General features: G+C 53.2%; 1 long non-coding RNA gene across 1 annotated transcript; it reads right to left on the bottom strand.

The window, feature by feature from the left end:
• Nucleotides 1-924: 924 nt before the first annotated feature.
• LOC144380019 (uncharacterized) lies at nt 925-4536 on the bottom strand. The gene is made up of 2 exons (XR_013443688.1): nt 4498-4536; nt 925-1999 (listed from the first exon to the last, which is right to left on the bottom strand). It is a non-coding gene; the product is annotated as an uncharacterized LOC144380019 (long non-coding RNA).
• Nucleotides 4537-13051: the final 8515 nt, after the last annotated feature.

The raw sequence follows: 13051 nt of genomic DNA, 5'->3' as shown, positions 1-13051 counted from the left end.
AAGCTTCTCTAGACTATGACAGTTACTCAGATTTTCCTTGTTTTTTGGTGACCTTGAGAGTTTCGTCGGGTCCTAGTCAGGTATTTCATAAGGTGTCTCTCAGTTGGGATTTGTCTGACGTTTTGCCCGTGGTTTAACTGGTGTTATAGGTTTTGGGAGGAAGACCACCGAGGTAGTGCCTTTATCATCACATCGTATCACAGGTGCATGTGTCAATGTAACATATCACTCTTGGTGCTGACCTTGAGCACCTGGCTGAGGTCATGCTCGTTGGGTGTCTTCACTGTGAAGTTACTCTTTCTCCCCCTTCCCACACTGAACTCTTTAGAAGGAAGTCACTGGGCAGAGTCCACACTGAAGATGTGGGAGTTTTACTTCACTTTTTTGATGCTCCTTCCCTTTTGACCCTTAGGAATTTTCCTTCCTTTCTTCCTTCCTTCCTTCCTTCCTTCCTTCCTTCCTTCCTTCCTTCCTTCCTCCCTCCCTCCCTCCCTTCTTTTTTTTCTTCCTGCAAGATCTGCAGTGCATTGAAAGGAATGTTTATTATACTTTAACCAATTCTAGGAAATACTAGGCTACTCGTAACTGTGTGACTTGAGCAGCCTACTTAACCTTTCTGTGCCTCAGTTTTCTCATCTGAAAAATGGAAGACTCATATTCCCACCACAGAGGGTAACTGTGAACAAACATATAAAATGTTTAGAATGGTGTCCAGATGTAGTAAGTGCTATGTAAGTGTCGGCTGTTATTAGAATGATGACTGCCTATTGCTCACTGTCATTTTGCTAAAAATGGAATTCCCATGTACTCTTTTATTTTTTAAGTAGGCTCTACACCCAACATGGGCTTGAACTCATGACCCTGAGATCAAGAGTCGCACACTCCACTGACTGAGCCAGCCAGGCACCTCTCCCCACCATGTACTCTTTTTTTAAAAGATTTTATTTACTTACTTGACAGAGAGAGACACAGCGAGAGAGGGAACACAAGCAGGGGGAGTGGGAGAGGGAGAAGCAGGCTTCCCACCGAGCAGGGAGCCCGATGCAGGGCCTGATCCCAGGACCCTGGGATCATGACTTGAGCCGAAGGCAGATGCTTAACGACTGAGCCACCCAGGCACCCCTGTACTCGTTTTTTGTTTTGAGAGAGAGAGAGCACAAGCAGGTGAGTGGGTGGGGGAGGGGCAGAGAGAGAGGGAGAGAGAATCTTAAGCAGGCTTCACACTCAGCATGGAGGCTGATGTGGGGCTTGATCTCACGACCCTGAGATCATGACCTGAGCTGAAATCAAGAGTTGGATGCTTAACCAACTGAGCCACCCAGGTGCCCCCGTACTCTTCTGATTAAAAAATATTTCTGAAAGAATGTTGGCATTCTGGGACTGTGTGGCTGGGCCCAGAGGCTTGCGGCAATGGCAAGATAGCCAAAGCCCATGCAGACAGCCATATCCAGGGCAGAATGGCCAACACCTGTCCAGGAAGTATCAGGAAGCCACGTGAGAGAGAGGAATGGACAGGCAGAGCAGATGGTCAGAGAAGAAGCTTGTTAGCCAGGTGGTGCAGCCAGGATGGGTGCTCAAGGCAGGATTCCACACTGGGAAAGGGCTGGTGGGAGCCAGTGTGTCTCCTGGACACAGGGTTAGACTTCCTTTCCGTGTCAGAGATCAAGGCAGATGGAATGTTCTAGAAGCCTGAGACCGAACCAACTGGCTCCCACACAGGGCAGGAAGTTGCCTTGTATCCCTCACCAGAAGCTTGGAGACAATTTTTGAGGCCTGTCTTGAGCTGGAAGAAAGCTCCTGGTATCATTCCAGGCTGAACTCTCGCTGGTTGCAGGACCAACCACGGCTGTCGGTGGGTGGCTGGAGGCTCACTTGAGTGGGGCCAGGTGGGGCTGGGCCCAGGCTGACCCATGGCAACAACGTCTGGCAGCCGGGGTGCTGGCATCCATCGTGGCAGACACTAGTGGTCAGTTGCCCAACATCCATCCCCATCCTCTGCCTATGACATAGAAGCAGATAATTGGTTGGGGTAGCTTTGAGGAGGGCTTTTCTTTCCTGATAAAGAGAGATGGACTCAGCTTCAACCCGTCCTTGTTCTTCCCTCTGCTTGTCTTGAATGTGGTTCTAATGGCTGGAACGACAGCATCCATCTTGTGACCATAAGGAAAGAGATTCACAGAGATTTCAGCCCAGGCATGCTCCAGCCATTGAAGAACAGCATTTGGATTTCTCCTTATGTAAGATAAATAAATCCTTATTTAAGTCACTGAAGTATACACTGTGTGGTGTGTGAGACTGAACATGATCCTAGTTATACCCCAGTCTATCATCAATTTAGCCACCCCTAATGATCTTGCTAAAACACAGGCATCATTGTGCCCCTCTTCTTGGGAGATATTATCCTGCTCTATCAGACTAACAAGAATGAAAAAGATTGAGAATACTCCAGGCTTGTAGAAGGTGTAGGAAAACAATTCCTAGGATTCACTGCTGCTGGTACTATGCATTGGTACAACACTTAGAGAGAATAATTGGCAATAGCTTTCCAGATTAAAGATGCTCACACTGTCTCCCAAGCAATTGCGTGGAGTCAAGAGAGCACGGCTCCCGCACCCCATCACCCTGGCCCAGGACACACCTCATACTGGCTGGCAATGCCGGGCCTGGCAGAGCTGGGGGGCCCATCCCAGCTGAGGCCTGCATTGTTGTGACCGGCGGCCGTGGGTTTCCACCCAGCTGGACGGGCCTGCAGCTGGGCCCTGCCTGACGGTAATAAAGAACATGGCGACCTCACTCGCCCGCCCCAGCCCAGCGGCAGGAAACATTCCAAGAGCACCTGTTTCCTGAGGACCCTGTCAGGGGCTCCCGGGCACCATCTGGGCGCTGCCCCACATGTTGTTTGCATTAGGAGTTTAGAAAAACAATTCAGCTTTGACTAATCGCTCTTTAATTTTCTCAGGCACATCCAAAGTCTCACCCCTGCCCTACTCCCTCTTTCCTCGCCAGCTCTTCTCAGGAGTTCCCCAGGCTGCCGTGCACACATGCGTGGTGCGCTCACAATATACTCGCTCACACATCTACGCACACCCACATGTCCGCACGTCCATACATCCACCCATACACACACCACACACTCACACTCACGCCACACACTTCTACCCACAACCCACTCAAACGCACACACACTCACACATGTATGCATAGTCACACAACACACTCACTGTTCTAACGCCCAGACACTCACACATGCACTCACCTACACACACCGTCACTCAGGCACCTTTACACACCACCCCCCTCCACCTTACACAGTTCTGAAGAGTAACCTTCTCTCTCTGCAAACATGGAGGCTTTGCTCCTCTGCAGTTGGCAGTGGAAGGGAAGGCTTGAGTCCTCAGTGGCCCTAAGAACTTGGGGGTACGAAGTGTTGTTTATGAGCACGGGCCTGGAGCCAGGACACCACGGTTGAATCCTAATTCTGCAACTTCCCACCTCTGGGCTTCTTGTCCACCCGTCCGTGCTTCAGTCTCCTCCTTCATCAAAGCGTGAAGCTGCAGCCATTGCTGGTAGCTCGGTACCGGCAAAGAGCTTAGAACGGTGCCCGGCACTGAGTACGTGCCGTGTATGTTTGTTCTAAAAAATGCCACAAATCAAAGTAACGCTGAAACTCAGTGCTGAAATTAACATGCTTTTCCCCGGGATTTTTCTGATTGCATAATTCTGAATCAGTTCCCCAAAGCTGAGTGTTTCTCCTCCCCTGGATGCCCCTGCTTTACTGCATCTACACGGGAGCCTGTAGCCTTCTGTAAAGCAGAGGAAGCTGAAGCACAGAGAGGTTAAGTTGCTTTCCTGATGTCACACAGCCTGGAGCAGTTCTGCAGACTTTCCACTGTGAACCATCCAGGGAATGCTCACAGGGCAGGTTGCCATGTGGGAGAGGGGGGCAGGGCAGGAAGAGGGGGAGGCTTGGTGAGGACGGGGAAGCAGGACGGGTGGACTCGGTCGTAGACAGCGGGCATGCCGCAGGAAACTGGTGGCCTCAGCGAAGCCCCCCAGCTGGAGTTAATACAGCCTGTCCGGCTGGAACGGGCCCAGTTTCCAGGCGGCTCCAGGGCGGGGGGTCCAGGGGGGCTGTGGCGCCGGTGGGGTGGAGGGTGCCCGGAGAAGGGCTGGCAGGACCGTGGGGCAGTGCCCAGCCCCATAACCGGCTGAGGGCTTCCTGAGGCCTCTTTCTGGCCTGCCACCCAGGCCACGGCCCAGGCCTGATGGCCCTAGCAGGGCTGCCATCTAGAACAAAGCGTCCTGCAGGAATTCCGGCCGGGGTAATGTGATGCATTGTGGGGCCAGGCCCTGGGACCGGCCGCCCCACCCCCCACCCATCCCCAGCCCACAGGCTGCTCACGGTCTGGGGTCTTGGAAGTCACCATCAGCACTTAAGATGGCAAGGACCCCCTTGCTCGGCCCGCCCCCGAATTCCACAGCTGCTTTGATACTCACCTCACCTCTCCCCTTCCTGTCCTCTAAAGTGTTTGCCTGGGACCAGCGAGCGTGGCGGGAGGGGGCGCTTCCTGGCGGGGCTGGACTGCTGGGCTGAGCCGAGACTCCCAGACTGTTACAGCAGCGAAGATTTCCTTCCTGAAAAACACACCAGCCCCTGCTTTCTGTCCCTCTGTTTCTCTCCAGAGAGCCTGGGCAACCTCTACTCCTTGGCTCCCCGCTGGGCCCAGCCCGCCTGGACCACCAGCCCAAAGGGACAAAAGGAATAGTCAGCGGTTGCCTGTGAGCAGGCTGCTGTCCTCGGTGGGGTCAGGCCGCAGGACCCTGCCTCTCACAGGCAGACAGGGCTACCGCCAGCTAATTAGAAATAGGCAGCCCCTTCCTCTGGGTGCCCCCACAGCCAGGCAGGTGCCCTGATTGCACATAGCCTGCCAAGGTGGACTCAGAGCCCAGATCAAGTTTCTTAAGCTCCTATTCCGGTTTTCTCATCTGTATATGGGCATCTCTTTCCCTCACCCCCTTATCCAATCTGCCCACAACCCCTGCCCACTCTGCCTTCAAGTGCATGAAATCTGGCCTCTTTGCCTGACCCCTTGCTGCCACCCAGTCCCAGCCCTCCCTGGGGTCCCCACCTCCTGCCTACGGGTCCCTTGTGTTCCAACCACAACCTCTTCTCCCCACAGCAGGTGGCAGGATCCCACTTTAATCAGTCTCCCCTTTGCTCAAAACTCTCCCAAGGCTCCTGTGTCATCCAGAGGGAAAGCCTCCCGTCCTTTCTCCTCTCCTCCTTTCTCTTCTTTCCTACCATTCACCCTCACTACCCCCGCCTCCACAGGGGCTTCTTCCTGCTCCTCATACACACAGGCACAGGCCTGCCCCAGGGCCCTTGCAATGGTTGCTCCCTCTTCTTGGAAGGTGCTCCCCTCAGGTACCACCCAGGTTTGCTTCCTCACATCCTTTGAGGTTCTCCTCAAATGTCACCTTCTTTGTTTAAACCCTCCCCGCTTCCCTTCCTGCTTCAGTGTCTCCCAGGCATTTCCAGCCTTCATGAACTTTGCTTATGTAGCTCCTTCTTGCTAGAATGTCAGCATGGAAGGTTGAAGGTGGGGAGGCTTGCTGCTTTGTTCACGGCCGTGTCCCTGACACCTGGGACGGAGGCAAGGTCTTTAGAAGGTGCTTGATAAGCAACTGTTGCTGAGGGAATGAGGAGCACCTGCCTTAAGGGGTTGTGAGCACTGCCTGAGGTAATATATGTAAAGTACTCGGCTGGTTCAGAGGCGGAGCCAGTGCTCAGTGGGTAAGGATGATGATGATGATGATGATGATGATTAGTAGTAGTAGTAGTAGTAGTGTAGTTTTGGTGGCTCTTGTTGGAAGTTCTTGGTGGACCAGCATCCATTCCCTCTTCTTTCGATAATTCACCCCATTCGCCCTGGGAATGAACCCTCCCCTCCCCCACTCTGGGCTCATGTGATTGCCTAGGGCTGCCCCCGGCTGGCTCTGGGGTGGGCCCCCCCAGCCACGGCTAGCCAGTGCCCTGCATTCCCCTGCCCACCGCAATAGGCTCAGAGATGGTCCTGATCCAAGTCAACCGGAGACATTCCTGGTTCTGATGGCCTGTAGGCTGAGCAGATAGATGTAGGGGCTGGAACTACGGCAGCCATCTCTCCACCAGAAGGAGAGTGAAGCCACCAGAGAAGGTGAGCTAAGCTGAAAGAGCTGGGAACAGTGATGGTGTTTAGAAACCTTAATTTGGGCTTAATCCACATCTGGGTTTTTCAGCTACTTATGTCAATAATGCTCATTTTAGTTAGGCCAGTTGAGGTTAGGTCATCACCTGCCACCAGAAAAGTCCTGCTTCATCTGGCATCTGACCTGGAATCCTCTGGAAGATTTCTCCCTTCACCCCCATCCGTCCCTTTTTTTCCTTCCATCTGAGAGAGATGTTTAGCCCTCTCTGTCTGGTGTTTGGTAGCCAGTAGTTCTTTATTTGATTTTGGTCCCCTCTTCTACTGCACATCTTTCTTACTATTTGTCTGGTTCCTGGTGGCCCTTGAGGGAGCCAGAACTTAGGACATCCAAGTTTTAACACATTACTCACTCATTTGCCAAATTAATGCTTGAACATGGAGGGTGGGACATTCTGGTTAATGAAAGGTTCTGGTTGACTGAGAGTTTTCATGTCCTCTCCAGCCTTCCTCTGGGACCCCGTCTCCTCCCTTTTTCTCTTGCTTATCTATCATAGCCGTCCTGCCTCTGTGTGCTCCCTGGACATGTCATGTCCCTTCCTGAGCTGAGAACTTTGCACTGCCTATTCCCTTTGCTTGGACGGTCCTTCCTTCAGATCCTCCCATGGCTCCCTCCTCATCCTTCAGTTATCAACCCAATTGTCACCTCCTCTGAGAGGCCTCTCTTCACCAACCTGTCCCTTTTTATTCCAGTGCTACCCTCTTTTTGGCAGCACTTGTCACTTTTGGAAATAATTTTATCCACTTGTTGATCTGTGTCCCTTGCCGGAAGATAAGCCACATGAGGTTGGGGGTCTTTAGCTGTCTTACCTGGCGTCCCCAAGGCCCATGCTCTCCCCGTGGCACCACACTGCTTTATTTGCTTCCTAAGAGTCATGGAATCTCATTGGTCCAAGGAGAGACCTTCATGCCCACAGTTACTAAGTCTGGCTTATTCTTCACCCCTCCCCTTCCCTTCTCCTCCATCCCACTGTCCCTGCCTTAGTTCAGGCTCTTGTCACACCGTGTAGTAGCTCCTAGCTAGGCCCCCTGCCTCTCCGCTTCCCTTCTCTGTCTGCAGAAGGCTGCCCCACTCATGGCAGGCACTTCATCTGGACCATTCTTTTGTTCCCTGCCTAGTGTCTCAGTTATATATACAGAAGTCACTTTAGGTATTTTAAGCAGGAGAGGAGATTTAATACAGGGACTTGGGTGCTACTTTGGAGAAGCTGGTGGAGCCTCCAGGATGATCTCAGAAAAACACGGGGCAGAACCCGGCCCCAGCTGTGCTACCATCGGGGAATGGGCGACCATAACTACCACTGGAACAGAGCCTTTCAGCTGTGATCCAGGAATCAGAAGCCACTTCAGCTGCTACAGCTGCTGCTCGAGCCCCATGAAGCTGGAGCCTGGAGCATCACTGCAGAGACCCAACATCTCCGCGACCACACTTACCAGCAGAAAACCCCAAAGGCCTGTTCGCCTTCCCAATCACACATGAGTGCCCCTGATTGGTGGAATCTAATTTGACCCTCGCTGTAAGGGAGTCTGGGAAATGCAGTTCTTATGTGCCAACATCTGTTTTTACAGTGTGGGCCACAAAGCAGGTGGGAACAGACCGTGGGGACGCACCGCGTGGTGTCTGCCGCAATGACCCCTGACCCCAGGGCCTTTGGGCCCGGCTCAGGGAGGTGTCCCCACTGCTGTGTCGGGCCGGGCCCCTCTCATATGCCCTAGTGACAGCCTGAGCTTTTTCTCAGAGTGCATACCGCAGTTCCTACTGATGAGTGTGCGCGGTCACCAACGAGCCTGTCCTTGTGTGGGACTGTGTGCCCATGACGCAGGGGCCCCTCGGGCCCGGGGAAGGGGCTCTAAGAGGACCATGTTGCTGAAGGAACCCCGCAGTCCTCCTCCCCACTCCCGAAGCATTTCCTGCTTGGACAGCCTTTCCAACTGCTCCCCCAGGCTATTTTGAACTGCTTCCTGCCACTGGGGCATCGGCCCTCTTTCCTGCAGCTGAGAGGGAGGACCTCTCCTGGATGAGAGGTCAGCTTAAACTCCAAGGAGAAGGTGTAAGGAGGGGACACCTGCCAGGCTGCCCACTGAGGTGGCCTGGGCCTCGAGGCCTGAACAAGGACCCTGACCTGTGTCCTATCACACCCCCCCCCTCCCCGACCCATGCCCCTGCCACCCTGGTGGCTCTGATGGAGGCTCTCGGCCTGAAGTAGAGAAGTGTCTGCTTCCCTGTGGGGAGTTGCCGATGATGAGGAGAGGGGAGAAGGGGTGCAAGGGCTGAGGTTGTTCCCAAGACTGCAGCCGGCAGCCTGCCCCAGACTACTTTTGCTCTTCTCCTTCCTCTTACCGGTCACCTTCTGTGCCTTCTCTGCCAGCCAGCACGCTTGGGCTGCAGGCAACAGCTGACTTACTTGGGTATTCCTGTCTGGGGGAGCCCTTGCTTCAAGGGGCTCAGACATCATGCCTCTGCTTTCTTCTCCATGGGGGCCCCCCTCAGGAACGTGTTTCCCACAGTGTAACGATCGGCCCCAGCCACTCCAGGGCTCTTGTCCTCCCGGGTTCAAGTCTTTGTCTGAGCATTGCTTGCCAAAGTCCTGATCTTTGCCCTGCTTGGAGCAGCTTGGCTAGGTTTCTACCCTAAACCAGTTACTATGGGGTGGGGGTGGGGAGCACAGGGTCTGAGAGTGGTGGGACCCCTGAAGGCAGACTGGAGCTTGGGAGGTGCTCAGTAGATGTCGCATGAACAACTGGATGAAGAATGGAATACGGGGGCCACTCAGCCTCAGATGCTAAGAGGAGATGGATTCCAGAGGCTTATATCTGGTGTTCCTTGTGCTTGGGGCTGGCGTAGGGGGAGCCAGGCCCGGGGACAAGAGGCCAAAAGGTCTGCTGGGGAGTTGTTTCCTCTTGTGGGCAGATAGGCCCATGCTGGGGAACCTGGGGGGCTCTTTCTGCACCCTGCATGTGTTCCTGTAAGGACCATCCCTGTGTTTGCTTCCCCTCAGAGGTAAACAAAATTCTTGATTGGAGGACACTGTGGAAGAAGTTTGTTCCTATGTGACCTCGAGTATTGCAGGTACATGGGGTAGGCTGCCGGTATCTTCTTTCCTCTTTCCACGGTCACAGAGCTCTCGGTGAGGCACGTGACCACCTTCTGAAGTCACATCCCCACATCCCTTTAGCTGGGTGTGCTCACGGGATAGGCTGTGAACCATCTTCTGCCCTCCCTCCATCCTGCTGCCTGGAAGGCCGCTGTGGAGATGGTCCATCTGGGACCACGCAGGGACGGTGGAACGATAAGGCAGAGGGAGCCTGGGTCTCTGACACCATGGAGCTGCCATATCAGCCCAGAAAGGCTCTGCCCAGACTACTAGTGACAGAATAACAAACTTCTATATTGTTAATGCCATTCTTACTTTGGGTTTCTGTCCTATAACCTAACTAATATATCAAGGAGGTACCTCCTGGGCTGGATGTCACGGGGGCCAAGAAATCTGAGAGAGGGACCCCCCATGGAGGAGCTTCTTCCCCACCCAACAACAGGATTCTTTGGTGATCTTTCCACCCTGACAACGCCACCCTCCCACCCCCTCCCCTAACCAATTAAAGCCCCTCTGGCCCTCCTCTCTGTCCCCTTCTGCTCCAAGGACCCTCTTGGCCGAAAGTACATGTCTTATAAGGATCCCACCCAGGCTGTGGGTGGGTGGGGCCAGGCTCAGAGGGAGACCCAAGTGCCCCCTGTCACTGCCCCTCTGAGTCTGCCCACCTTCTCCTGTCTGTCCATGGCCACCCCTCCTGGAAGCCCACTGAGGAGGCACCTATGACCTCTGTCTCTGTTCTCAAGCAGGAACTCTCCTGCCCTCCCTCCCCCACCTGTGGTGCCCTGGCATGTGCCCGGAAGTGCCAAGGATTCCCCATCTCTGAAAGTGCTGTGCAGTGAGGCCCATGGGCTAGCCTGCCAGGCCTCTCCAGGCTGCCCTTCCAGAAACTCCCAGCCCCTTCCTGCCTGGCTTCCTGCCCAAACCCTTCCTGGAAACTGGGCCCACCCTGCCCCCAGCCCAGGGCGCCAATATTTCCACGGGGTAATTCAGCCAGCCCTCCCCCGGCAGGGCCCCTCCTTTTACTCACAATATTGAAAGTTTGGAAAACAACTTGGGGGATGGGAAGGAGAGTCCGGCCAGCACCCCCTCCTCCTGAGGTCTCCAAAGAGGGGGTAAAAGACAAGGGAAGAGAATTGGAGAATTTTTATTTAAATGTCATCGAAAATGAGGAATTAGTGAAGCTTTATTAATACATAAAATGCGAATAGTGTCGCACAATATGTAAATAAACATATAGATGTTGGGATGCTTGCTTGAAAGTGTTTTCCAGATAGGTGCATGATCCACAGTTTGGTGACCATCAGCCTAAGGCTATTTGTGCTCAGCCCCACACCCTAAGCCTGTGTCCCTCTTCGGGGAGACCTGGTCTTCATGGAAGGACAACGCGAGCGCCAGACTGGGTATCAAGGGAGGTGGGCGGGGCCAGCATTGCTGCTGGGGAACTGCCATGTTGTGTGTGTGTGTCGGGGGAGGGGGTGCTCAGGTCAGGAAAAGGTTGGGCAAGGCCCTGGGAAGGCGCCAGAATGACTGGAATGATGGTTCTGGGTATGGAGGATTTTATTTGCTTACTTGATGAGAAAGGGGCCAAGTTTATGCCTTGCAAAACAAATGGAAGCCTGACTTGACTTTCATAGTTTATTGTGTTCAACAGGATCATTTGACTGCATGTGACCGAAGCCCAACTCAGTGCAATGCCTTAAGGAAAAAAGAGAAATTATTGATTTATGTAATTGAAAACTCTTCCAGGGGCACCTGGGTGGCTCAGTCAGTTAAGCGGCTGCCTTCGGCTCAGGTCGTGATCCCAGGATCCTGGGATCGAGCCCCGCATTGTGCTCCCTGCTCAGTGGGGAGCCTGCTTCTCCCTCTACCTCTGCCTGCCACTCTCCCTGCTTGTGCACTCTCGCTCTCTCTCTGTCAAATAAATAAATAAAATCTTTTAAAAAATTTCAGGACAAGTAACATTGGAGATATAACTCGTTCCTTTAAAAAAAAGAAAAAGAAAAAAGAAAACTTCTCCAGTTTCAGGAATGGCTGGCTCCAGGGCCTCTGTGTTGGCTTCTTTCCCTGGAGGCTTTCTCCTTAGGCCAGCCAGATAGTTCCAGTGGCTTTAGGCTCATCATGAACAAGCTCAGCAATTCCAGTGGAATGAAAACTTCCTCTTCCCATTAGTTCCAGAAAAAAACCCAACAACACAGGGATGACTGACCATTGGCTCAGATTGGGTCATATGTCCACCTCTGAACCAGTCATGTGGACTTTGATTGGCCAGGCATGGGTCACATGATATAGTCTTGGTGCCGGTGTGAGGGGTGACGTCAGCCCCCCCTCCCCCTTCTATCCTAAGGGATTCTCCTTAGGAAAAGTCTGTTCTGCAAGCGAGGGGAAATAGAACTGGCAATGTCCCCACATTTATATAGCTGACTACAGGGATTTCTGGTTGTTATAGCATATTTCCAACAATTACACACTTGTTTTTCCTCTAGGAATTTGGAGGGAGGAATGTGTCCCTCTCACCCAAGGCATGTTTGTGGGCAGCAGAGGGGGGTTTGGTAGGGCCTCTGCAGAGGGCTGACTACAGGACCCAGCAAAGGCATCCATGGCTTGGGCACTGAGGCAGTGGGTCAGCATGGTCCTCCCTTGGCATCCTGGTCCTCTGTGTAGGGACTGCAGAGGTAGGAAATGCGAGCCAGGTAAGCTGTGCAGCACAGTGGGGAGGCTTTTGTATCCCTTTGATTTGGGTTCAAATCCCAGCTTGGTTACTCTATCATAGGTGACTTTGAGGAAGTGACTTCATCCCTTTGAGCCTTGGCTTTATCCCCTATAAAATGGAGTGTTCCCCCCACCTGAGGGGGTTTTGGGGATTGAGGGAGATGATATATCTAGAGTGCAGAGCACAATCCCAGGCATGCAGTAGGGCTGGTGACCAAGGTGATTATTATTGTAGGTTCTGGGCCTCGGGAGTGTGTGCTGGGGGGGTGGAGGGGTCTGGCAAAGGCATGGGGGCTGCCTTGCCCCTGTTGGGGTTGGTTTGGGCTATAGCTGTGGCTGGCCTGAGCCAGAAGGGGGGAGGCCTCTGGTGATATGGCTTAAAGGAGCTGGAGTTCGAGGCCAAGGGGTAGGAGCTGTCCCTCCTCATGAGGCACCTTGGCATGAGTGGGTATGAGGGACTGATGCTCAACATCTGTGTCACCACCTTCTGGCATCCTTTCCTGTACTGCAGAGGTTGAGAAGCAAGAAAAGAAGCTTTTCCAGACTCCTTTGAAGCTAGAGCTGTGGCAATGATTGAGATTTCAGCAAATACTCATCTGGCCCCTAACAATGATCCCTGGGGAGGGGGTCTGCAGGACATTTTCTTGACCAGGGCTTTGAGTAATACATTGGTGAGGGGAACATCAGAATTTTGAAAGGCCGTGTCATGGTTATTCTCTGCAGGATGGTGATGACAGTGGGAGACATCCCCATTGAAATGAGCTCCCTGCATGGATTGTAGAAATGGCCACAAATTCTTCCCACTGTATCCACAGCACTCTGCAGCTCTTCCCAGGTGGAAGTCTGGTTCTCTGCATCTTGTATCTGGGTTCCAGTGTTTAATCTGCTTTGGACAATGGAACAGTAATAAGGGTGGCCCAAGCCGGAGCTTGAAAAATGCACTTTGGAGCTTGTCTGCCCTTTCCTCCTGCTTTGGAACCTGGCCTCTGGTTAAAAATTCTG

The sequence above is a fragment of the Halichoerus grypus genome, chromosome 1, assembly GCF_964656455.1.
Source record: "Halichoerus grypus chromosome 1, mHalGry1.hap1.1, whole genome shotgun sequence".
In the NCBI taxonomy this organism is placed as follows: domain Eukaryota; kingdom Metazoa; phylum Chordata; class Mammalia; order Carnivora; family Phocidae; genus Halichoerus; species Halichoerus grypus.
Note: the sequence above shows the minus strand (reverse complement) of the source record. Positions and strands in the feature narration are given on the sequence as shown.